Source organism: Pan troglodytes, chromosome 13 (genome assembly GCF_028858775.2).
Source record: "Pan troglodytes isolate AG18354 chromosome 13, NHGRI_mPanTro3-v2.0_pri, whole genome shotgun sequence".
In the NCBI taxonomy this organism is placed as follows: domain Eukaryota; kingdom Metazoa; phylum Chordata; class Mammalia; order Primates; family Hominidae; genus Pan; species Pan troglodytes.
The window spans coordinates 116765243-116792345 of record NC_072411.2 but is presented as its reverse complement, the minus strand read 5'-3'; the positions used below and the strand labels follow the sequence as shown (position 1 = coordinate 116792345).

General features: G+C 38.0%; 1 protein-coding gene and 1 long non-coding RNA gene across 2 annotated transcripts in view; both read right to left on the bottom strand.

Annotated features, from left to right (window-relative positions):
* VWC2L (von Willebrand factor C domain containing 2 like) overlaps nt 1–27103 on the bottom strand; it is a 167721-nt gene that overhangs the window by 41735 nt on the left and 98883 nt on the right. The window lies entirely within an intron of this gene.
* Nucleotides 301–26938, bottom strand: LOC104005367 (uncharacterized). Its single transcript, XR_678637.1, has 4 exons — nt 26905–26938; nt 11865–12032; nt 3043–3192; nt 301–429 (listed from the first exon to the last, which is right to left on the bottom strand). It is a non-coding gene; the product is annotated as an uncharacterized LOC104005367 (long non-coding RNA).

Sequence of the window (27103 nt, the reverse complement as noted above, 5' to 3'; positions counted from 1 at the left end):
TCCAGGAATTTACAAACTATTGGGGTAGGGGTGAGTGGATACACGAGGTTTGACAGTGTAGAGTATATCTAAGAGGGACAACTAACCCAGATTATGGGAGAGAGGGATGGGGGAAATCTTGTAAGTCTTTTGGAAGAATGAGCCCCGAGGTAATTAAAAGGATGAATAGAAGTTAGCTTTGTAAAGTGTGTGTGCGTGTGTGTGTGTGTGTGTGTAGGAAATAATTTTGGGGTGGGTGGTGAGAGGCATTATTGTACAGAGACGACAAGAGGGAGAAAAAAAGCAATGCATGCTTGGGAATTTCAAGTATTAAACATTTATTTAGGGATAGTGATAGTTGCTATTGGGAAGAATGCTAGGGCATGAGTTTGCAGAATAAAGATGAAGTGAGATCATCAAGCCTTTGGTAAATCACGCTAGGAATCTTGACTTTATGTTGAAGACAATTGGGAATATTTCAAGCATGGAAGGAAGAGATTAGATATACATTTTTAGAAAACTTTCTTCATAGGAAGTGAAGGTAAAATACTTTTATATGATAATAAGAACATAAGATTAATGCTAATTACTTGTTGGAAGGAAAGGTAAAGGAAGCTAAGTCTGTTTTTCCACAAAAAGCATAAGGGCAAATAGTCATTTCTATGCTTTTTTTCATTTTTACTCATAAATGTTAAGATTTTAAGATTCAACTTGATGTAGCCCAAGTACCAAATTTCCGATGGTGGATTAAGTAAGTGCTGACCAGTAGTCAATTTCCTAGCTGGCTGAAAAGTATCTAAACACTACAAGGTGTTTTCAGTGTCATGAACTTTGCTTTAATTCATTGTGATCATGGGGAATACAGAAGGTTCTGCTGCTCCACCTAAGTTTTTTCTCATGTGAAAAGCTGACCTTGACTTGAAACTGCCCTGTAATTAACATACATGTTTATTGAGGGCTTATGCCAAAAAGAACCTGTGGTAGGCATTCAGCAAGTGTGTGTTTGATGAAAGAAAAAAAATCAAACCTTTAATTCAACATTCCAACATTCCAACAAGTTATTTACTGAGCATTTACTATGTGCCATGCAATATGCAAGTCATGGGGACTCTAATGGTGAACAAAAACAGGTCCTCACAGTGTAGTGTAATGGATGGATAAGAATAAAGTTAGGAGAAACACTTTGATTTCCCCTGTGCCAAAAAGAGACGTGGACGGAAATTTAAATGGGTGTAACAGCAGGACTGCCCAGGTAAAGCTTAGGTTTGGATAGAAAGCCTGAAAGCTGAGGTAATGTATCCCTATTCTCTTTTAGAGGGGAGTATATATTGCCTGCCTTATAAGGTCAGAGTCCTGTATCTTCTCTTTTTGTTGTTTCTAGGTACAGACTAGTGTGTGTGTGTGTGTGTGTTTCATTTTTCCAAATTATGTTTGAATTTCTATCATGATCCTGTTGACTTTTGTTATAAAATTTAATTTATCTAATTGATCTAAGTACTCTGTAGCTGTATACAGCCTGAGTCAGGCTGTCAGACCAATACCCAATACTTGAAATTGGGATGACTTACGCAGCTTTAAGGATCACCCTTTTGTTTATATTTCTAAAACAAAAGCTCATGGTTTATAAACACAGTGCCGCTTGGATTATAGTATTTAAAGTGGCTGCTAATTCTGTTTGAATGTAATAAACCTGGTCTTTCCCATGAGAAAGCCAAGCTCAGATCACATTTCAATAGGCCAATGTGGATATAAGGACTTTTTGACTGGATGGTGGCGGGGTAGGGGAGGAGGGGTGGATGTTGGAAGAGCATGATACGGTATGAGAATCTTGGACCAGAAGGGTGGAGAAGAGCATGGGAACTTTAACGAAAAGTTTCTTTAGTATGTTCATTAATTTTATAAATCAAATGTCAGAAAGTAAAACTCAGTAAAGAATTTGACTGGTGATATTGCAAAAGATGCTTTGAGAAAACATTATAGGAAACACAGTTTTAAATACAAAATTGAAAAATATTACCCCAAATCAAGGACTCTGCTTTGTTTGCATTTGATTTAAAGCAGACTTTATTGTTTGGCCTAAAAAATGTTTCCAGCTTGGAGGAAGCAAACTCCTAGGATCATTTTTGAAATACTGCCTATATTGCTTAAACGAAGCTTTCCTTTTCTTTATGATTCCATTCTGCCTATCAGTTTTTGCAGTATTTTCATAGCTGTGAAAGAAACTGAATGGGTCAGGCAGTCCAGAGACTTAACCTCTTTCCTAAGGCCCACTGGAAAACAATTCAAGGTTATTTGAAAATTTCCCTTGTTTTCACTAACATAACACTAGTTACAAGAACACTGCTTAAAAAGAGGGAAACATTTGCATCTGACATTACCACTTGATATGTATAAATTGGCCTACTCTTAGAATCACAGACTTTCAGAACTGGAGTTAACACTGGAGATAATGCCATGTAACCTTCTATTTAGTGTGAGAAAAGTCAGGCCTAGAGCACAGAAGAACCAGAACTTAATGTTTCCTAGATGGGCATTTCTAAGGTATTTGAGTCAGTTTTTCTTTAATAAGATTTCTCTAGGATATCTATGATCTTGTAGGATGTTTACATTGCACAACTCCAGGGGGTACAGTTCACAATGTGGTGAATAGATGATGCTCCCAGAGTCATGCAGCAGCTCTAATTTGTGCATTTTCTGTATCTCCCACCAATGCTTTCTCATTGGTGGTGATGTATTTCTTTCTGTTTAAGTGGAAGGTGCTTGCAAACAATCCATAGGATTCTGTCCATATCACAACTGCAGTTGTTATACGTTTTTATCAAAGAACGCAGAGATACAATGAACTGGAAACCAAAGAAATGCAATAATTTCTTGAAACCCTAAATTTTAATTGCAGCATGTGCAATTAAAATGCATAGCGCCCAGGCCTAGTGATGGCCTGAGCAATATGCATTGCAGCACAATTGGCATTAGGATGCGACAACGGCTTCTGGTACGGTGAGTGATGTGTTGGCTCTATTTTACCATCTTGGCTGCAGCATTATCAGTACCTCAGACACTTACCACACATCTCAGAGATACCCGGTGTGAATCGGAGGGTCCAATTTGGCCCTATGTATGTCCCTTCTGTGAAACTTTTCTGGGGCCTGGCCCTTGATTCCAGCCACCAATATCTGCAACTGAAGGGAATCAAGCAGCGCTAGGGTTCTGAAGCTATGACCAAGAAAGAAAAAGAGAGAATTGAAAGCGTTTCCATCCATTTTATTGGCAATGAGTCAAGGAAAACAGTTTAGAAATGTTTGTTAGAAGGGGCTCTCAGGAAGTCACCGTTACTTGGAAGGTTTATGGCTAAACTCTGACTGCCGTTATCCGCAGATAACTCCAACAATTTAAATTATAGAAGCCGTGTACAGATAATTCAAGGCAAGGTTGTGAGCATTTCCTAAAACCTGTTCTTTATTCGGTTGACTGAAACCAGAAAAATGTCGGTGCTTATGACTAGGGAAATTCCTTAAATCAGAGAATTCCATGTGGTTTTACTCTTGGGCTGAATTTGCATTTATATGAATAGGAATAACAACTGTGTCTTTGAGAGTTGGATCCTGTCTGTTATTTGTTTTTTCAATTACACTTATTAAATCTCTTGGCTTTTTTTTTTTTCTTTTTCCCCTCTATGCCCTACAAGGGAGTTCATCACTTCAGATTATTTTAAAGATGAATGTGGAGGCAGAGACATTCCAAAGTGGAAGTTAGATAGCAAGTCAGTGGCAAAGCCCAGGGGTAGAGACCTGGGAAGACCAGCTGCAATTTGTGCTGTTTAATACTAGCAGCCTCGAAGAGAGCAGACCCATTACAGCTGCAGGCTTATTCAATTATTCTAACTTTATCTTTAAATATTGCTAGAGCATCTCATAAGCTAAAGTGCTTTAATATATATACATCTGCATACATATAAATATACATACATATACATATGTAATTACTGCTGAAAACAGTCCCAGGAGAGAGATTTTCACATTATTGTGTTTCTGGGTTACAAAAGAAACTGGAGCATGGCAAGGTTAAGTGGTTTGTCAGGTAATCGCAAGCAGAGCCACGAATCAGATATGGTGATGTAGGCAGAATTTTGTTCTGCTCACTTGTAGAGGTTGTAGACTGTCCTGGGTTTCAGTCTATAGAAGGAGTCATGACTTTGGAAGTTGGTATAGGTATCACAAAGGATTTGGGTTGGTGAGAGGGTGTCACAGGAAAAAATGCAGGAGTCAGCCTGTCAGGGTCTCCTCTCTCTAGCACAGGGTCCCCTCTCTCTAGGTCACTGCTCCAGCATCTGTATTTCCAAGCCAGCCTCCTGGGCTAATGAGGTAACCTCTGGCTGTTCCTATCCAGTCTCAGGCAGCAAAGACTCAGCTGGGAGAAAGTTTTAGGTTTCTGCTCTAACACCTGAAATGGGTTCTGCTCACTGCTCTTCACCCATACCCCATTATCAGTCAGTTGAAACCATCAAATAGAAAAAGCTGCCATTATCAGGTTTTTTGCTTATAAATACATGACTTAAAAAGAAACACAACAACCACACACAAAAATGCTTGATAGTTTTGTAAAAGCCTGCAGAATTACCACAGAGCTAAAAAATGAAGGGATATTAGCCCTTCTTCTTGTCTCCTAATTTCAATACCAACAAAAAATGGAAAGTGAACGTAAAAGACATTTCAACACAATCATAAAAGGATTATATTGAACTGTTAAAAAGAAAGGTGGGAATTGACTCCTCCATGGAAAGACTACTCATGTAATGCTTGGGGTGTCTGTTTCTTAGTGTGATAGCAATAAAATGACTTTTTTTCCCATAGTACATTTATCAGAAAAGCATGTTCTTACCTCAGTAATATCCATGTGAGCAAAGCAAAAATCAGATTTTATTACCAGCTTTTACATCTGGAATCTCAAGTAATAGTCATAATGATACTCCTAATATTATTACTATTCTTACTAGGAATTCTAGTTATTTATTGCTTCCCTACTATTAATATGTATTAGGTGTTGTGTAGGCATTTCATATGTGATCAGAAGTGGGTTATGTCAACTAATGAAGCAGGTTTTTTCAGTCTCTGGCCTAGGTTTCCTATCTCTATGGTTTCCTTTGCATTTCATGATCTCAAAATTTATAATCATTATAAATGTTACAACCATTATAATCACCCCCAGAGAAGTAGACTTCTTTTTCTCCCCTTAGCGTTTACTGAGCCGAGAGAGAAATAGTAGTATTGTGGTATCATTCCTTATGAAGAAACATTGAAACACTGTAGATTACAGAACTATATCATTAGTGCATGTGTGGAAATACTATAAAACTGCACTTGGATATGCTACTCTAGTTTTTATTTCCACTCATTTGAAAAATTGTGATAGCTAAGACAACTCTGGAAACCTGAAACGCAAGCATTCAAACCTGTTATTTCAACAAGAAAATAAGACCTCGGTAGCTTCCACTGATAGTCATGTTTTCATGTGGGCTCTCCCCTGGACAGTCACATGAGAAATTGCTTTAGCTGTACTGTCCTTTGGGCCACGGTACCTCTGGCTCTGCCTTAATGTGAAGGAAACCACTTCTGCAAAGAGCCCACTTAAGAAATGGCCTTGCTTGACATCTGCCGACTGAAGAGCTTACCCTCCCTGAAAAACAGAACACTTTACTTGAAGGAAATGTTGATTACCTGTAGAATAGATCTAATATTCCAATACAGAGAAAATGCAAAATTGCTCCTTTTGTTTTCACATTTCTCTACTGAGCTAGAATGAATTACCTGTTCTTCCATACATTTGGAAGAAGGACTCCTGTACTAAGGAAGAAATAACTTCATCTAAAAAGCATTTGTTACTTCCAAGTAATAATTATTTGGCAGTGTTTCCTTATATCCTCAGCAGAAAAATTTGTATGGACTAACACAGTCCACACACGATCAGAATGCGTTTACTCGTCAAAAGTCCTACAGATATTTGCTGTGTAGGTAGGGACTGTTACTTGCATTTTTCCTGTTTCCTGTGATTCCCAACTCAACTCAAAATTTGTAAAAATGTTGGTTGGAAGGTCCTTGGGGAATAGCCACTTTCCTTTTCAACCTTATTGAGTCTACAGGCAAGTAGCAAGATCAATGCCAAAACACAGTTAAGTTCACTTAAGGATGAAGATGGAAATATCTTAGATTCAGGAAACATTCAAATTACTGTGTGGGTGGGTGGCAATATTAAACCACCCCCATTGTTGACATTGCTGAATTTTTTGTTTTCACCTATTCATCCTAACACGATTGCCAATGCAGCTACCTGAAAACACACAAAGTTAATATTGCTGTTTAAGCAATGGTTTAGAGATTTCAGGGGTCTCCCTTTTATATGGCTACCAGCTTAATGTTGTTTTAGTAATGAGCTTTGCTTATGAGTGGGCATAAATTTTATATAAGTATACATTATTAACTCGCCATGGGATGAAAGCAGATATAACTAGGTCCCTGTGACACCAATTTATTTTCAGAGCTTGCACAAGTTACTTACAATTTACCAAAATTTGTTTCTATCCCTAATTTTTCTTTTCTATCCTCTCACTGCTTGAAAGATCCATCTCATTCCTCTTCTAGTGCCCCTTTCTTAACTCTCCCAGGAAGGTGTGAGCCCATGAATCAGGATTGGGGTCCATGTCTGCCTATCTTTTCAGCTTCGTCAGTGCTAAGAATGTGTTATTAATAAAGGATCAGCTGCCATGGGATGAGAGCAGAGGCAAACATTACCTAATGTGTATTGTAAGCAAATGACTAAATGGGGATCAATAGTTCATATTATTAGAAAGTGTAGACTTTGCTACTAGTCGTCATTGAGCTCCACAGGTAATCTTGATCCCCTCTGCTTCTAGCATTAACTTTTCTCTCCTCACTGAGTAATTGCTGGTTGTCTTTGTTAACCACATGCCACACTGCTGTGGAAACGGTGGTGCTGTCACGACTTTAACATTTTAACTAAGGAAAGGTGAGTTGTGAAGGAGAGAAGGTTTGGCTTGAGCCCCACTTGGCACAAACTCATTTTAAAAAGTACTTTGCAAAGGAAATGGCAATGTAAGTATAGAGTAATTTCATTTTTTTCTCATATGGTAAGTTATTCTTTGACTACTGTAATTCTCATGACTTTGACATGCTTATTGCTGTTTCAGCTTTTGCTGCTGCTGTGAAACCTGAAGAACTACTAGTTTAAAGAAAGTTTGTGTTTTTAAACTTAAGATGCTAGTGAATCCACTGAATTGCAGGACTTAGTGATGGAGGCTTCTGGAACTGCCAGTTCCTTATCTGAGAAAAGATGAGGAATGAAACTACCCAGTATATGAGCGTAAGCATGAATCACTTGAACAGATGCATATAGATGACTTGATAATTCCGTCGATCTGAGATATAAATTAAACATAGTGACTGTTTGACTTCCTCAAACATTATAGCGATACCCCTATGTAGAATCGATGCAATAATGAAAATGACTCAGCACTTTCCCTATGAACCCGATTTGTAGAAAAGCTTCATAATTTAGATATAAAGCTGCAATGGAACAAAACCTGGACCTGGGAATGGCTTTGGTACAAGTGCTTTTAGCCTCTCAAGCTTTTTCAAGTTGTCTCCATGGTTTCAAGTGCCTAAAGATGTAAATCAAATATGTGGTCTTGAGTGCTTGTAAGAAGAAACGGCATATAAAAAATAAAGGAGAAAACAGTTTGGTCATTGAGTTTCCGTAGTTTTCTTCAGTTTTAAAATCTTAGAAAACCCATGAACCAGGAACTGTTCATTGAAAAGGCAAATGGTAGCAGGGACATACTGAACCTGTCACGCTGGCTAGGAGCCCCTTGCCCTGGAGTCAGGGCACCCATGGTTGAGTTCCCAACTCCCCAATTTGTGATTTTGGTCACGTTAATAAACTTCTCTGAGATTCAGTTTCTACATGTTGTAACATGAAGAGATGATGAAATTTGCCTTGCCATACAACACATTCACTTTCTCTCTAGGAATCCAAAAGCTGGCCTTGGGAAAGGACCCGTGCTAAGGTGGCAAGAACGTTGGATCAGGACTTTGGTTTCAGATCCTGGTTTTGTCATTGTCTAGCTTGTGATTGTAGGCAAGTCCCTTACTCTCCAGCGACCAGTTTCTCACTTGAGGAATAGTGATGTATATTTTGTTTATGTATACCTGATAACATTGGGTCAAGCTCTAAGAAATGGCTATTTTTGTAGGTGAAAATAATTGCATAATGGCAACTTCATATAGTGGAAGTGAAATAGGATTTATTGTCTCTAAAAATTCAGGAAGAGAGACTCTATCATGAACTTAATTGCAAAGAAAAGTTAATAAGAGATTAGAAATGATTAGAGAGAGAATGGTGTGTGGCTGAGGAGTGCAAGAGGAGCAGGTATTCTGCAGTTTCCTTTCTTTTGTTTTTTCTACTCTGTGTGTTAAACTCCCAGCTACTTTGATATGTTTTGTTGTTGTTATTTTTTGACATCATGAACATGCGTTTTGACAGACTGCTTTGCTCTGTAGTGATCTGGTTACCCGTGGCAAATGGTTCATTCTGGGTTCCCTCTGTGAAGCAGACTATAAAAAAAAAAGAGATGTAAATTTAAAAGATTACTCCCTGGCGATAATGTGAAACAATGGCATATTAAGAATAGTTGAAGGAACTAAAACTTTTATCTCAGAGAAAAGAAAAGTTAAGAGGATATTACAATTGTCTTGAGAAACATGAAAGGCTGGTGTGTATAAGAGAGGTTAGATTTATTCCACTTGGATTTAAGATATTGAAATACACCAGTAAGTATAAGTCACTGTGGGGCTTATCTCTTCAAGTCAGAGGTCTTCAAACAAGAAAGTGTTACCTCAAGAGTTGTGAATTCATGATTAATGAAGAATAATTACTTGGTAAGAACATCATAGCAGGGATTCAAATGCTGGAGAACCAGCTAGTTCTAAGGCTATTGTGTTTTCTTCCAATGCTTAAACTGTATGATTTCATGAATTATTGATACTTCCAGGGTTCAGGACCAACCAAGAGATAAAGCAGTCTCATTTTCTGAAAACATATTCCATTTACAAAGTGTTATAGAACTTTGAGTACAAAGTTTAGAAAACACTTTGTAAGTGAAATATATGAGCTTCAGTTTCCTCTGTTACTATTCACATACCCAAGGGATGATTTAAAATTAATTTAGCAGTTATATACCTTGTAATTTATTGTAAATGATAGAAATGACCTAATTTTTATCTCAGCTTACTGGTTGAGAAAGACTTAATATAGGGCAGTAACAATAAGTAAGGATGACTTCTCCTTAAAGTAGAACAGATATGGAAGACTTCATTTATGCCATGGATACAACTATGGAGAACAATTTTGGTGTTAATATTAATGTATTACTTAATGTCAAATATATATTGGTACTTTGAGGCAATAAAATTGGTTTATTTAGACAATAAACAGGGAGAGGAGGGCTACCTTAGACAGAGGAGTCAGGGCAGGCTTGTGGAAAGACATCTCCTTTACCATCTCTTACCAGCTCAGATGGTAAGATGGAATCAGGCTAAGTACGATGTGAGGGACAGATATTCCAGGTAGAGATAATGACAAGTGCAAAGGCCCTGAGGCAGGAAAGAACTTGCTTCAAGGAATGGAAAAAAGCTAAGGTAGGGGAGAGTAGTGTGAGTTAAGAGGCCAGAAGCAGCAGCAGGCCACATCATTAGTTAAGGATTCCATTCTAAGCACAATGGAAAGTAATTGGAGATGGTTTTCTTCTTCTTTTATTTTTTTATTTCAACTTTTTAGATTTGGGGGTACATGTGCAGGATTATTACATGGGTATATTGCATGATACTGAGGTTTAGGATACAGATGATCCTGTCAACCAGGTAGTGAGCATAGTAACTGATAGTTTTTTGACTCTTGCCCCACTCCTTCCCTCCACCCTCTAATAATCCCCAGTATCTATTGTTGCCATCTTTATGTTCATGAACACCCAATGTTAACTCCCACTTATAAGTGAGGACATGTGGTATTTTGTTTTCTGTTCCTGTGTTAATTTGCTTGGTATAATGGCCTTCAGCTGCATTCATGTTGCTGCAAAGAACACAATGTTGTTCTTTTTTATGGCTGTGTAGTATTCTATGGTGTATATGTGCCATATTTTCTACCACGGAACCACCTATACACCAGCATGTGTCATATTTTCTTTATCCAATCCACTGTTGATGGATACCTAGGTTGATTCCATGTCTTTGCTATTGTGAATAGTGCTGTGATGAATATATGAGTGTATGTGTCTTCTTGGTAGAACAATTTATTTTCTTTTGGATATATATGCAGTAATTGGATTGCTGAGTTGAATGGTGGTTCTGCTGTAAGTCTTTTGAGAATTCTCCAGATTGCCTTCCACAGTGGCTGAACTAATTTACATTCTCACCAGCATGGTATAAGCGTTCTTTCTTCTTCATCAGAGAGTTATAAGCAAGGGCGCAAGCTGGCTAACATGTGGTAATTAGGTTTATGAGAAAAGAAAGCCATGGAAGAAGAGAAACCAATAGGAAGAAACAGAATTTTCCCTATGCCTTCTAGAGAAGCTTATGATAATGAGGCAAGTCAAAGTGGAATTCAGCCAGTTTTGAATCCTCTTATATTTTGTGTCCTTATATAGGTGATGATGGCTTTCTTTATAGCAGGCTGTGGTTTTACTCTTTAATACCTCAGGTTGTAATTGTGTCACTTATTTTATTCTATAGTAAACGAATTGAAAAATGCCAAAAAGTATTATATGAATATGGGGAGGTGTGAGCAGGGAGGATTAATCCATTTTCACTTCACTCTTTAACCAAGTTTCTACATGGTGATGTAGCTCTAAATATATGTATAGAACTACATGGAAATGTAAGTAACTCTCATGGATAAGAAATGGCTTTTTTTCCTCTAAATATGTAACTTTTCCCCCCGAATGTTTCCATTTATGTTCAGATATTCTCAGAGTATCCATTGTCTGCTTTGGAAAATATTAATACTTATTTCTCTGTGGATATATACATTATTCTGAGCTTCCAGAGTGATTATATATAATAGATTAATATATAAAATATATTAATAATATATGTTATTTATTTCTGGTATGACTGGGAAAATAAAAATTATAGCTAATACTTATTGGGTACTTATATGCTGAGAACATATATACATATAGAACACTGTTCCAAATGACTTACATGTACTAAGTCATTTAATTCTCACAATAATGGTATGTGGTATGTACTACTTTTTATCCATATTTAATATGTGAGAAAACTGAAGCTGAGAAAGTCTTAGAAACTTGCTCAAACCACACTCACATTGTGTTTTCGGGGCCAAAGGTTTAAATAAAAAGCAAAAGGTTCCTTCAATTCAAGTGGACAGTTGTTTTTAATGCTCATGTCACAGCAATCATTGACTATTAACCTTAATGTTATCGACTGACTTTTTTCTCATAGCAGATGATCTTCTGCAGCCAGATTCAACTGATGGATCTGGGAGCATGGTAGGGATGTGAGGAATGAATTATTTCTGAGAGTGTTTCTTAGAACACCGGTCAGAAGAGGCAATTCCAGGGGGTTCCATGCCCAGAGCAGTTAAGAGAGTTATTGCCACATTCACATCATCTTTTTAAGGAAGTGTGGTGCACATTCATATACTAAAGAATTTTGAAAAATCACTTTCAAATCCAGCATTTCCCAGACTTATTGACTCTGGAAACAACCTCCTCACCCGGGTAACAGTAATCCTAATTTTTGTAGAACACATTTTTGTGAAATGTAATATTTTGTGTACTCTGTTACCGAGTTGCTTACCTTGGGAGTGAACTACCTGTGTGCAAACTTTTGTCTGTTTGCACACATGTACTTCCTGTCTTCTCCTGGTCCCCTCACCTGCCAGGCCTGAGGTTCATTGCTTTCCTCTTATTCTCAAAAAAATCTCTGACCCTCAAGGTGGTTAAAAATTCCAGACGGGGATTTTTCCTGAAGAGAAATGGACCGGGTAGGATGAAATAGTTTTTCAGTTAGTGCAAAAAGAATTCACTAGGAACTAATGATCCCATTATTTAAGAGTGTGTGTGTGTGTGTGTGTGTGTGTGTGGCAGAGAGAGAACTCTTCTTGCACCCAAGCTTTTCTAAACACAAACCACTCAATTGGTCTGTGGCCCTGTCTTGTACTTGACATTTCTAAAAAAAAGAAAAAAAAAGCCAGCCAAAGTGCCCTTGGCTCTGAAGCTGTCGGTGGAAAAATAGAAATGAATTTATTGTGTGTTCCTCTCAACTTTGAGTCAAGATTCTATAACGGTCTACAATATATTTGGTGTGATAGTCAAATGATCTGATTCTTTTAAATAAGTTGTGAAGAGTTCAGTCTTTCATTTGAAGAGACGAGAGCATTAGTGAGAAAAAAACTGGGGCATTGATGCGGCATCATCAACTTCCTCACTCAGCTGTAATTACGTTCTAGAGTGTAATTAGGTTCAGGCAGGGACCATGTGGCTCTCACTTGCCACTGTATCCTCAGCACCTAAAACAGCGCCTGGCACATGCTAGTACTTAATAAATACGTGTGGAACGAATGCAGAATAGGTTAGAATCCAAACTGGGTTAATTACAATTTGTATTGCCCATAAAGGTCAGAGGTCCTTCTAGTTTAATCCCCTCATTTTTAGAGAAAACTTAGACTCCAGATCAGATCTAAGGGAGAAAAATCCTCAGAACGTGGCTCAGATGTACAAATTTTACTGAGGGTAGCAACTCTTAGAAAAAGAATGACCGGAAACAGACCTGGTCATCTTTAGAAAACAAATATTGTTCTTCATAGTGTTAAGGTGATATTTTGTGCTTGAACTTGTACTGTTTAACAACCAAGAATAATTTGGGTAGATAGAAACAGAAAACTGAGAGGTTGGCAAGACACAAGTACAAACGAAGAGGGGTAAAAGTTTGTCACGTGAGTTTTATTGCTGTTAGGTAGCAAAGTACATATTATAGTAATTTGCTTCTTTGAAAAAAATGCTGTATATAACAATATACTATGGTTCAATGTATTTAAAATTTTTCTTTTTAAAATTTTGTTCTCTTGTAATAATGATTTAAGATAACTTTATGACTATATAAGACATGGATTTTCTAATTTCCTTTCCAAATTAAGCTTAAATCAATCACATTACACGTCATACTTAAAACAAACCCCAGAAATTAACAGTAAATTTAAGCATTAAATTAAGCAGTAAAAGCAGAATATTTGTCAGGATTTGAGTCTTTTAAATTTTATTCAACTAATTAACTAATTTATTTATTTTGAGACAGAGTCTTGCTTTGTCACCCAGGCTGGACTGCAAGGGTGCGATCTCGGCTCACTGCAGCCTTGAACCCTCCTGGGTTCAAGCGATTCTCCTGCCTCAGCCTCCCGAGTAATTACAGTGGTGCACCACCACAACCAGTTAAGTTTTGTATTTTTAGTAGAAATGGGGTTTCACCATGTTGGCCAGGCTGGTCCCAAATTCCTGACCTCAAGTGATCTGCCTGCCTTGGTCACCCAAAGTGCTGGGATTACAGGCATGAGCCACCACACCCAACCTAAAATTTAAACAATAATTTTATATTAATTTCTCAGTATCATCACAAGTAATTTCTTTTTGCATCTTAGAAAAAAATCTGTTTCTCAGCTTGAAAAGTATACATTAAGATTTCTAAAATACTTCCCTTTCTAATGAAAAACCTTGAAATTCAAAGAACAACCAGCAAATTAGAAGATTGTGAAGCTATCATAAATGAGTTGGGCATCTCATAGAAAATGGGGAAAAGCAAAATGTGATCAGATTTGCAGACTGTTTTGGCTCTTGGAAAACAAGACATAGGTAACTCAGTAACACTTTTCTCAAGAATGCGAATTCCTCAAAGGGTTCTCTGCATTGATTCATGTTGTCACAGAGGTCAACAATTAGCAGAGACTGGAGTTAAAATGAAATAAGGCAATGGCATGGGGCTAGGGGATTAGGACCTGGACATTTTAGCCATTGAAACAAACAGGAGTTATTACTAAATGATAGAATCATTATAAAAAGTTATTTCTCTCTGGACAAAACTCAACCAATGAAGTCTAGTTTGTTAATGCTTATTTCCACTTTGGTATAAATGTAGGACAGTGTGTCTGAATATATTATATAAACAAGCAACATGTTCTTCGTATATTAAAAAGAGTTAGCTTTGGGACATTTTCCTCTCATACAAATATTCTTTATTTTTTCCGTATTGTTCTGTGTATTGTGTTCTCAATATAAATATTTAACATATCAAGATTTAATAAAAGCCAAAACAAAAACAACAATTTGAAAAGTGACTTCTTATTCTATAAAATAGCTATTGTATTCATCTATTGCAAATATGTATTTATATAGCTTGTAATGATAGGTAGTATGTTTTTAAAAATCTATCCAAATTTATCTTCAAAAGACATGTTATAATGACTCCTTTTCAGATTTGTTAATATTTTAGGTAGATAGTATATATTTAAAATATTCTGTATATGTATGTAAAGACTAGAATTAGGGATGGATACCTCATTCTCCATGACACACTTATTCACATCACATCACATGCCTGTAACGAAACATCTTCTGTACCCCAACGTCTCCTGTACCCCATAAATATAGACACCGACTATGTACCCACTAAAAATTGAAAATAAAGAAATAGAAGTGGAGGAGGAATCAGCAAAGAGGAAAAAAATGCAATTTTTTTTTTTTTTTTTTTTTTTGAGACGGGGTCTCGCTCTGTACCCCAGCCTGGAGTGCAGTGGTGCGATCTCGGCTCACTGCAAGCTCCGCCTCCCGGGTTCACGCCATTCTCCTGCGTCACCCTCCGGAGTAGCTGGGACTACAGGCTCCCGCCACCACGCCTGGCTAATTTTTTGTATTTTTAGTAGAGACGGGGTTTCACCGTGTTAGCCAGGATGGTCTCGATCTCCTGACCTCGTGATCCACCCGCTTCAGCCTCCCAAAGTGCTGGGATTACAGGCGTGAGCCACCGCGCCCGGCCAAAATACAATTTGTAAAAGACTAGGATTAAACATTGTCTAGCTATTATCTGGACTTTCGTAATGAAGTAAACATCATTTATAAACATAAGAACACATCATATTTATATCACTGCTTCCTGCCTGCTATGTTCTTAAAAGCTATTAAGATTAATGCTAATAGGAAGAAAGTACAATCCTCTCATTAATGCAGGAAGGACAAAAGTTGGATTCTGACTTTGCCTACCTATCTCCCTAATGTCGCTACTTTTTTGCTCATACAGATAGCATCTCTTGTGGCCAGAGTGATGTGCTGACAAGCCAAAGCCAAGATGATGTGTGCTGAGCTAGGCAGTTACCCATGTGGTATGGTTTTGTAGGGCAAGGAAGAGTTGCTCCAGTTAATGATGCTGGTGACCCCTTGCATTTGGGCAAGTCCTGGTCATTGTGAGATGTCCAGAGAACCTCACATTTACCTCCCTGAGGTAGGGAATGAGCTTACTTTCTGAAGAAGCTGGCCACATTTTATTGGCAACAAATGTAGTAGGGGATCCTCTTATTTGGGGCAGACAGTTAAGATGACTTTTATTGCTTTTTATGATAAAAAAATGCTCATTGACAAGAAAGCAAAAATATGTTAAATTAAGAGCAAGAAGAGGAAAAAGCAGCAACTGCGGAATTAGTTAAGCTAGAGTTTAAATACTGTCCCAGCCTCTACCCAGTTTTCTTGACTGAGTCATTTACTGCTGTAAATGGGGTAAAATTTTGCAGTGTTTTGAGGATTAAATGAGATGCTGCATGAAAATTATGTAGCATGTTTGCTCAAACTTGGTAGTTTTATTTATTTATTTATTTATTTATTTATTTTTGAGATGGAGTCAGAGTCTCCCTCTGTCGTCCAGGCTGGAGTGCAGTGGCGCGATCTCCACTCACTGCAAGCTTCGCCTACCGGGTTCACACCATTCTCCTGCCTCAGCCTCCCGAGTAGCTGGGACTACAGGCTCCCACCACCACACCGGGCTAATTTTTTGTATTTGTTTAGTAGAGATGGGGTTTCACCGTGTTAGTCAGGATGGTCTCGATCTCCTGACCTCGTGATCCGCCCGCCTCAGCCTCCCAAAGTGCTGGGATTACAGGTGTGAACCACTGCACCCAGCCCAAACTTGGTAGCTTTTGAATAATCATATATATTACTATTATTATTAATGATATATAAAAAAGCACTGATCTGTTATTCTACCACCAGATGCTAAAAATGTTTACACTTTCATGTATTTCCTTTCCTTTATTTTTCTGGCCATAGTTCTACATTGTTGAGATCATATCGCATATTTAGTTTTGTATTCTTTGTTTTAATGCAATATAGCATCAAAAAAGAATACTGTTTTTTGTCTACCAAATTGGCAATGATGATAAAAGATAACACTTGATGCTGGCAAGTGTGAGAGTTGTGGGCACCGTTGTGCATCACTGGTGAGAATATCAGCTGGTATAACCTTTCTGGAAAGCAATTTGGGAAATATTGTTCAAGAGCATTAGAATTCTTTTACCTTTTGACCTGGTAATTTTACTTCTATATCGCCAGTCTCGGGAAATAAGTGAATCATGAACAAAGACTCATGGTCAAGGAAGTTCACTGAAGAATCATTTATAAAAACCAGAGTATAGAAATTATTACTGTCCACCATAATGAAACTGCTTCATAAGTTATGCTACATTAAAAAAAATGGAATATTTACAGACATTAAAGTCCCATTTTCAAAGAATAATTGATTACATGGAAAAGTGTTTTTGACATGATGTTACATAGGATGAGCATCATGTATGATGCAAACCCCCAGGATTCTAATTTTGTTTCAAAAAGAAGCAAGTATATATGGGGAATGGGCTGGGAAAATGTATGCCCAGATGTTATCAATGATTATCTCTGGGTGGTGGGATTATATATTCATTTTTTTTCCTCAAATTTTGAGAAATGGACCTATGTAAACACAAGACATCTACATAAGTGTGTGTGTGTGTGTGTGTGTATTTGTGTGTGTGTGTGTATAACAGGAGAAAATATTCTGAGAATTTCCCCATACCATAAAATTAAAATTTCCGAATTATGTATTTTTAAGAGCTTTAGAGTGTTTTATTTTTGTGGAGCCATCTTAATGTGTATTTACTCCTTTTTGGTATTGTTTGAAACATGTAGATTATTGCAATGTATCTCTTTGCACATATATAAATCTTGATTTGCATTTATAGACCATTTCCCTTGTGGTGCAGAGGCATCATTGGGTCATGCGTGTGAACCTAGGGGGAGTCAGTTTGGGTGCAAGTGAATGCACCAACTGAATGTACACCTTCAGAGCAAGCTATGGGGAGAAAATGGGACCATCACCATAGACCAGTGGAAAGAAACAATATGGCATCTCTAGGGAGGAAGCGAAAGGCTTTTGTAATTGGAGACCAGGCTATTAATACTCTGAGAAAGACCACTTGAGAGAGAATTTAACCATCACACTGTTGTGGCCAGTTCCTGTTTTCTTTCATTTATCTTGAAAATTCTTTCAGATTCCTTTGCCTAATTAGGCCCTTGGTTTTCAAGACACACTTGTGGTATCATGGTTTCCAATGTGGGCAAAGAACAGCTGTCAGAGCACTGTGTACCTACTATCTTTGTTCCTATTGCCTTTGCAGTTTACGTTATATTGACATGATCTATTTGCATAAGTGGACTGCTTGCCCTGCTCTCTTGCATTCTTCTCAAGGGCAGAGACTGTGTTTTATCATCTTATATTTCTAGGACCATGAAAGGTGCTTGGTGCATAGTGGGTGCTTCATAAATTTTTTCTTCGGTGGGTGAAAGAGCAGCGGTACATGGGTAAGAAGTGGGAATTCTAAATGGAAGAACAGGTTCTGAAAAAGAACAGGCTTTGCAATTCCAGGAACACACGAATCTCTGCGTTTCCTCCCTTCCTTTTATTCCTCAATCACACTGATTATGACTAAAGCAGCATGTCTTTCATGCTAAGGTTTTTCAAAAGAACGAAAGTTTGTATAAGCAACATGAAAACCTCCTTTTTGTCACAATGCTCATTGCAGTCAAGTCTTTTCCCCATAGGTCTAGGATTAATGTGCTACTAGTAAGGGATATTGGCCTTCTAGTAAGATCAAATATGCTCTTTGATGGGCATGTGGAAAATAAAGTGGATACTCCCCTTAAAAATGAGAGGGCTTTGTAGAAGTAAATTATCATAGGTGAAGGTTAATATTTGCATTGCAATTTATAAATTAAAAGTGATTTTAATCTAAATTATCTCATTTAATTTTCTGATTACTAACATTCTTTTGGGGATAAAGTCTTTCATTCCACAGTTTCAGATAAGGCTTTAAGATATACAGTACTACTGAGAAAAGTAATCCCAGGAGTGGTACTGTTATCAAATCATTTTCTACTGTGAGGTATTCGAAAGTAGAAAAATCTTGCTGTTGAAGGACAAGGAAGGGGGAAAGTGCCATAAAACAAATATGCAGACTAGAGACAAGCTTTTCATGCTTCACAGTATTTCTTGTGCTAGTCCTGGTTGGAAGAAGGGAACTTAGCTTGGCATCTATCATAGTTCTCCCCAATTGAACCCTAACTTTAGGCCAACTTCTCAGCCAAGTTCCCTCAACTTTTGCCAAAGACCTGCATCATCATAATGTCATCATCATTTAATGTTTATTATGTGTCAAGTGCTATTCTAAGTGCCTTATATAAATTATCTAAATTAATCCTCCAAGGAACTAATGAAATAAGTTTATTTTATATTGTTATACATACTACATATGAGAAAACTGAGGTATCTTGCCCTAGCGCAAAGAAAATAGTTGAATACAAATTTAAATACAAGTAATTTGACTCCAGTCTTTCTATCAGTTGACATACAGTACTAATTCTTTTTTTTTTTTTTTTTTTTTTTTTGAGACAGAGTCTTGCTCTGTCATCCAGGCTGGAGTGCAGTGGCACGATCTTGGCTCACTGCAAGCTCGGCCTCCTGAGTTCACGCCATTCTCCTGCCTCAGTCTCCCAAGTAGCTGGGACTACAGGCGCCTGCCACTACGCCTGGCTAATTTTTTGTATTTTTAGTAGAGACGGGGTTTCACTGTGTTAGCCAGGATGGTCTCGATCTCCTGACTTCATGATCTGCCTGCCTTGGCCTCCCAAAGTGCTGGGATTACAGGCGTGAGCCACCACGCCCGACCACACAGTACTAATTCTTTTAATTGTTATCTTTATTTGCTTTCTCATGAGTTCAAACCATCTCTCTGTTCTCCCAATCTCTTAAGTAGTACTTTATAAATGTGGCCTTTTTGGCATCTTTTAACCAATATTATGCCTTGTATTATCACCATTATTTTACAAGTGTTCTATATCTCTTATTTTCTTTGCTCTGGTGTCATTAAACATTTTCAGTCTTGTGTGTTCATTTATTTGCTAGTTTTTACCCCATGGAATCTTTCTATAAACTGTTTCTTCCTCCTGGGATCTGCCTTTACTTCTCTTATTGCATCTAGGTCAATGTTTTGCCATGTTGGTCCCACAATGTAATCAACTGGGGAACCTAAAGAAGAAATACTGACACATGGATCTCATGCCTAGAGATGTTAATTTACTTGGTGTGGCTTGGACAATACGAGTTCCAAAAGCCCTCCAACTGATTGAGACATGCAGCCAAAAATTGGAAACCACTGGCCTGTTCATTTTCTGTGCATCTTACCTGCAGCAACTCCACCTTCCTCACTGCAGTCCAGTGACCCTGTAGCTGCCTGTCATAACACTACATAGCTCTCCTTTTTAGCTCTTAGACAACTGGAATTGGTAATGCCCATACATAGGAAGGAAACCTTGAGAGTCTGGGGTACTGAAAGCCAAGTGAAGAAAGTATTTTAAGGAGGAGGTGTTAATTAACTGTGTTACACGCTAAGTCACAGAAGATGAGAGCAAAGATTAGACCAATGAATTTAGAAACATGGAGGTCACTGATAATCTTGACAATGTCATTAGAGATCATTTGAGTGGCAGGGAATAAATTTCTGAGCAGAGAACAAAAACATTGATGATGCAGGGGAGAGAGCAAAAGTGAGAATGAGAGTGAGAGTGAAGAATTGCTAGGGCAAAATTCTTGGGTAGGCATAAGAAGATAGGGTTTAGTGTACTTTGTCTTATTTAATCCTTGTAATCCCTAAGAGGAAGATATTATTTTTCTTTTTCATTTTACGTATGAGGAAAGTGAGGCTTACAGAAGTTTCTAACTTGTATTAAGATCACAGGGCTCATAATTGCTAGACCTGGGACCAAACATAAGTCTACATGCCTCAAAGCTCTTAAAAACTATATTTCCTTGCCTCTTGTTGGTAAAGAAGACCCTCTGGTTGCAGTTGAACTAGCTTTATATACATTTCTTCCCCAGCTTCCTTTTTTTTTTTTTTAATTTCAAAAGGCTGTTTCTCCGGCAGCGCATTTTTGCTTAACGATAAGCTATGCATAATCGACATAAACTAAAGCTACCAATGCACTCTTTAGATTAAAAGAAATAAATCTTTGGAACCTCAAGCTCTGACAAAACTATTGAGCCTATTAGCTTTCTATAAATCAGTGACAAAACTGCCTAGTCTGGTATCTTCTGGCTTTGGGTGTGCTGGTGTAGCCCTAACCCACAGAAACAGTTGATTCACAAGATTCCTTGTGGTCTTGGAGGAGCCTCACAGCAGCTCCTGGCAAGCCATGCTGGAAACAACTGAGCATTGATCACTGAAGCTTAGGAGGCAGGGGATGAGGGCTGTTGGGTGAGAGCAGCGTTACACTTAATCATTTATGAGCTGACTCCTGGGGCGATACAACGAGAAGAGTGATGTGTCGATCAAGGTCTATGCAGCGGGTGGGAGGGAGCCCTGGTTTGTAGTATTTGCCAATTGTGGTGGTGTAAATACTCCCAGTATGGCTAATTTCAAGTTATCAGCATGAAGTCACTGAATGTGAATCAGGAAGAGATGAAAATAATAGACTCTCAAGAGTCTGTGCCAACTGGCTGCAGCACACCATCACCTATGAAATAAAAAGTTCTCACCTGTATCTCTCAGTGGATGCTCTCATTCATTCGTAGAGGTGTCAAGCACTTTCTGAGGCAGCATAAAGAGGTAGAAAGAATGTTGTGTTCAAATTTCCAAGAACAGAGGTCTGGTTCTGCTTCAGTCAATAAAATTAGCCATGTAGCCAGGGCACGGTGGCTCACTGTAATCCCTGTACACGCTGGCCTGTAATCCCAGCACTTTGGGAGGCCGAGATGGGTGGATCACCTGAGGTCTGGAATTTGAGACCTGCCTGACCAACATGGTGAAACCCCATCTCTACTGAAAATACAAAAAATTAGCCGGGACTGGTGGTGGGTGCCTGTAATCCCAGCTACTTGGGAGGCTGAGGCAGGAGAATCGCTGGAACCTGGGAGGCGGGGGTTGCAGTGAGCCAAGATTGTGCCATTGCACTTTAGTCTGGGTGACAGAGCGAGACTCCGTCTCAAAACTAAATAAATAAATTAAATAAATAAATAAATAAATGAAAAACCATGTGGATTTTGCCAACTCACTTGTTTTCTTCGGACCCTGATTGGGAAATGAAGCAGCTGTCCCTTTAAGGCTCTTGAGAGTAGGAAGATGCTGTGATACAGCTGCACACAGGATGCTAGAAGTCAGCCCTCTCCTCCACAGGGGTGGAGGAGAGCTCCTTGTAAAACTGTGTGCTATATTGTGCTTTTAGGTTTCAGATGAAAACCTTGTCTGTCTTTAGTAGCTTGCCCATGCTGTTCTCTATCACTGTGGCCTTTGAGATTTCTCAAAGAAACCAGCAGGGATGTTCGAGGTTGTTCACATATGATATTCCCAACGAGGCTGTCTAAATAGTAAAAAGGAGTATGCCATCATACCATATTCCTTCTCATTCCGAGAACAGATAGAGCTGCAATCCTAACCTTTAATTTTATGGCTTTCCCATCTTTTGCTAACCCTTTAACATTATATTAACAAAAGATGGACTGGGTGGGGGCAGGGAGGGACTTAATGCTTTTTATGATGTATTTTAACATTTTTATCTCTCCTTGAAAAAATAAATTTGCCACAAGAATTAAAACTGTATTTTATCCTTTTAAATGCAGCCCTAGATGATGTATGTAACTGCACTGGCAGCAAGTCAAGTCTGCACAAAGCCCAAATTGAATCTTCCTTCTGACTACAGCTGTGCATGATATTTTATGCAATTTTTTATGCTGGTCATGAACGAGGTGGAAACTGTGATTATGCCAATTTTGGGATAACACATTTTCACCAAAAAGTGACTGTCAGTGTTCAAACATGTGTATGTATTTACAGGATCCAGCCCTCCTTTTCTCATCTTTAGATAGTGGGCTGTTGACCCAGTAACAGATTTCTAGGTGAAGTGCTATAGGCACTTAATATCCTATTGTTGTAGGACACAGGATTGCAAAAATGTATCATGATTTCCTCTTACTATACTGTCTGCTTGGCAAAATGTTGCCCCTTCGCAACTGAATATGCTGAAGTGGAGGGTGGGATTTAGTTGTAAAAATAACTAAGTTTACTACTATTCCATTATTTCTCTGTATCTGTAACTGCATTATATCCATATCTAGACAGAGACTGAAATGAATGGAAAGGGAGATTTCAAATAGGCTTGCAAAAATTTGCCCTGATATTATAATATCATATTCCACTGTTACATAAAATTATGTTAAGAAAGAAAAAAAGTGTTACCTAAAGATCAGAAATTGCTGCTTTTCTGTTTCTTTTACACTTGACATAATACAGATGCTTTCTGTCTATGTCTGGTATTAACACAGAGATTACTGTTAGACGATTTTAGTTGGGAGACTACACAGGGAAAAATTAAAACGTTAAGTAAATGATTATAGAAAAAAAAAACCTTTGATATGAACCTTAACAACTGCTTATCCAAATTAACATGGCATTACGTTTAGTGCTGTAAAGATGAAGTCATTTGCATGAGTGTGTGTATATGGGCCGAACCATCAATCAGTTCTCATTATAAGTAAAACCCCAAGCCAAAGATACTTGCTCCATCAACATTCTGCTGTCATCTCCAAAGACCACTTCTAGCAGCTGATGTCCTTTCAACTTGTTAACTGAACTGAGGATGCCATGCCACTGGCAGAGGGCAATATGGCTGCTGCTGGTCATATTGAAGGGAAGACTTCATACACCTGATAATTTGTCTTTAGAGCTTTCCGGAAGATTTGAACTAGAGACTGAGCACTTGTGAGGGGTGCTAAGAGGACACTCTTGCCTTGTATAGAGGGTTCTGTTTTATAACTTGTGTTTCCCAACTTGAGGATCATTTATTCTATGAAGGAGAGATGGCTCGATAGAACCATCTGTAGCAAGCTTTGATTGGCACTAAATAGGTCCTCCCAAATTATATGTTGAATAGCTGAATGAATGAATGAATGAATGAATAACAGATATGGCCACATATCATGTTGGACTCACTTCCATTCATGTCACAGTTCTAAGGAACAGCAATAGTGAAAATCTTCTCTGCCACGTTATGAATGTTTCCATGGAATTCGTCCCTGAAGATTAAATGTCAAATGAGAATCTTTCTGATAACAGCCTAATGGTAAAATAAATCATACTTTTTACATCTTCAGAAACATTGCCCAGGACTATGATTTCAGCATTCTAGATGTCATTCAATAATCAGCTCACAAAACTATTCGCCTGGCTTGCATGATTTTGTTGGATGTTTCTGATTGGGAGGGCCAATTGATTGAATTTCAAGATGAAGGAAGCCCTGCTTAAAGGTCAGGGGAAAGGTCTAGTGCATGAAATGATTGAGGAGACATTCCTGGGTCTCTTTGACCCGACAGTAATCACTTGTCTGACCAAAATGACATTCATTTCTAAAATGTTACCATCAGTGCTAGGCTGTTTCTAAGGTTTCCCTCATTTGTAGCTGTGCGATAATCTTTTACTTAACTGAGCCTGATGACCAAGATGCAGCTTTCCTTTTTCAACAGGGCTGTGCAGCCTTTATCTACTCATCATAGTTGGACTATCATTCTAGTAGATGCTATAAACATTCAACCTAGAAAATCACCAGAGTTTCAGCGGATTCTGTAAGGAGCCAGCCTTGAAAAACCAGTGATGTTTCAGGAGGACCTTCTTAGCACATGTTTTACTTAGATACTGTAGTTTATGTGATCATTTTACTTCTAGCTATAATTCATCATCCCAACCTTGATACATAAAGTCATAAATGATTCCATTTCCAGTTATATCCACTTATGCATTCTTCCTGTAGTCTACCACTGTTGTATGGGGAAACTTACTTTTGACAGCTCTTAGGTTTGAAATTCTTGGGTGTTGAAATTCATCCACCTACTCTTTTACATTTGGTCATTGGTTTGTAACATAAATCGTACTGTTCATCAGCAGGTACATGTCCATTGACAAAAATTTTTAGAAAGTGAGAGTAAAATTTTTTTTTTTTTTACTTTTAAGTTCAGGGGTATATGTACAGGGTGTGCAGGTTTGTTACACAGGTAAATGTGTGTCATGGGGGTTTATTATACAGATTACTTTGTCACCCAGGTATTAAGTCTAATATCTATTAATTATTTTTGCTGCTCCTCTCCCTCCTCCCACTCCCCACCCTCCAACAGGCCCCAGTGTGTGTTGTCCCCCTCTATGTGTCCATGTATTCTCATCATTTTGCTCCCACTTATAAGTGAACATGCAGTATTTGGTATAGTGAAAAATTTGAAATGCAAATGATTCTGATCACCTCATGATAGCATAGGTATCCTGAAGGTACAGTGAACTTGGCAAATGAAAGACATGCTGGTTTATTTTTGCTTGGCCAGGTAGCAACACAGTTGCTTGCTAGCAAATTTGTTGTAGAAAGAAAAATTTATTTTAATCAGTCTTGTGTGCATTCTATGAAACCATAATCAAATGATATCAAGACTATAATCAAATATGATCAAGTGAAACGGATAGTCCATTTGTGAGAGAGGGATGGCTTGTAAATAATATGTCTCAAAAAGAGAAACACTAATGAGAAGGGTAAGCATTAAGTTCATGACTCTTTGGGGATCATGACCAGGTGGGTGTGTGTGGGTGTGTATGTGTGTATATATATATATATATATATATATATATATATGGTGTTGTGTAACTGTTATTTCATCCAATTCAACTTTCTTACACTTTCAGTTTAAATAATGAAGGATTTCATGAGATTATATACCTTTTGTGGAGAAATATATATTTTTCAGATGTGTGTGCTAGTATGCTCAGACTGCCATAATGAAATACCACTGGGTAGCTTAAACGACAGACATTTATTTCTCTCAGTTCTAGAAACTGGGAAGTTCAAGATCAAGGTGATGGCCGATTCAGTTTCTAATGACGACTCTCCTTTCAGTTTGCAGATAGGCATCTTCTTCCTGAGTATTCACACAGCAGAGAGTAAATGAGAAGGAGAAATCATCCCAAATCTCTCGCTCTCTTCCTCTTCTTATAAGGCCACAGTCTTATGGCATTAGGGCCCCACCCTTATGACCTCTTTCAATCTTAATTATCTCCTAAAGGCTCTATCTCCAGACAGTCACCTTGGTGATTAGGGCTTCCATATGAATTTGAGGGGGGACCACAATTTAGTCCACAGTGGTTTGGCTACAGATTTTCATTTTTTGGTCACTTTAACAATTTTTTTTTCTTTTTTGAAACTGGATGTTGCTCTGTTGCCCAGGCTGGAGTACAGTGGCATGAACATGGCTCACTGTAGCCTTGGTCTTCTGAGTTCAAGTGATCTTCCTGCCTTGGCCTCCCATGTAGCCGCACTTGGCTAATTTTTAAATTTTTGGTGGAGATGGGGTCTCTCCATCTTGCCTGGGCTGGTCTCAGACTCTTAAGCTCAAGTGATCCTTCCGCCTTGGCCTCCCAAAGTACCAGGATTTCAGGTGTGAGGCACCATGCCCAGCCTTACTTTTACAAATATTACATATAGGTTCAAAGTGTTATGTTGGTGGATACATTCATTGTAATCTTCCTATCTCAAGGTCAAAAACTTAATTACATTTGTAAAGTACCCTTTGCCATGTAAGGTAACATAATGACAGGTTCTGGGGGTTAGGATGTGGACTGACATTCAGGGTTGCCTTTATTCTGTCTACCACATGAGCCCAGAGTAGAGCAAAATCTAGGATTCATTCATTTATTTAGTAATTGTCTCTTAGGGAATAAATAAGTGCCAGGCAATACACTCTGTGTGTATATTTTTAAATGGTTAAGAATGAGATTCTGGCTGACTGGAGGAGTCACTAGGCTTTATCTGTGAGGATCAGGAGAAGTCCTAAGTTTAAAATGAATTTTGCTTCAGTATTTGATATTAGATTGACAAGTCCTTCCTAGAACTGTGAGAGAGGAAACTAGAAGTAAGTTAATCTACTACATAAAGTTTTAAATAGGGAAGAAGAAAATCTCAGAACCACAAAGTACCTTGTCGGTTTTTCACAGAAGGATAAATTGAATGATACAATGTGGGGGAGAAACTGGAAATAATACTGTTTTCTTAGGAGACTGTCTAGAACTAACAGAAAGCGGCTCCAAATAGAGGGGCCAGATAACATGTAAATGAATTAAATATTTAATGCCTACTCATTAATGCATAAAGGGAATAAATTATATTTTCTAAACATTTCAGCACAGCCACAGAGACCACAAAAGTACAAACATAATTGATCACAATCTATGATAATCAATTCAGCTTACATCTGGATCCCATGAATTAGTTATTAGGACTGACAACTTCAGAATGAGTATCAACTGGCTTTCTGATTCTGAAAAAGGAGGGATAGAATAACGTAATGAAGCTTGGGATTTAATTTAAAAGCAAAGGCAATCAAAATTGAGTCAGGTGACTTCTGTACCAAAATCTTACATATTTTGTAATCCCATAGTTTCAAATGGG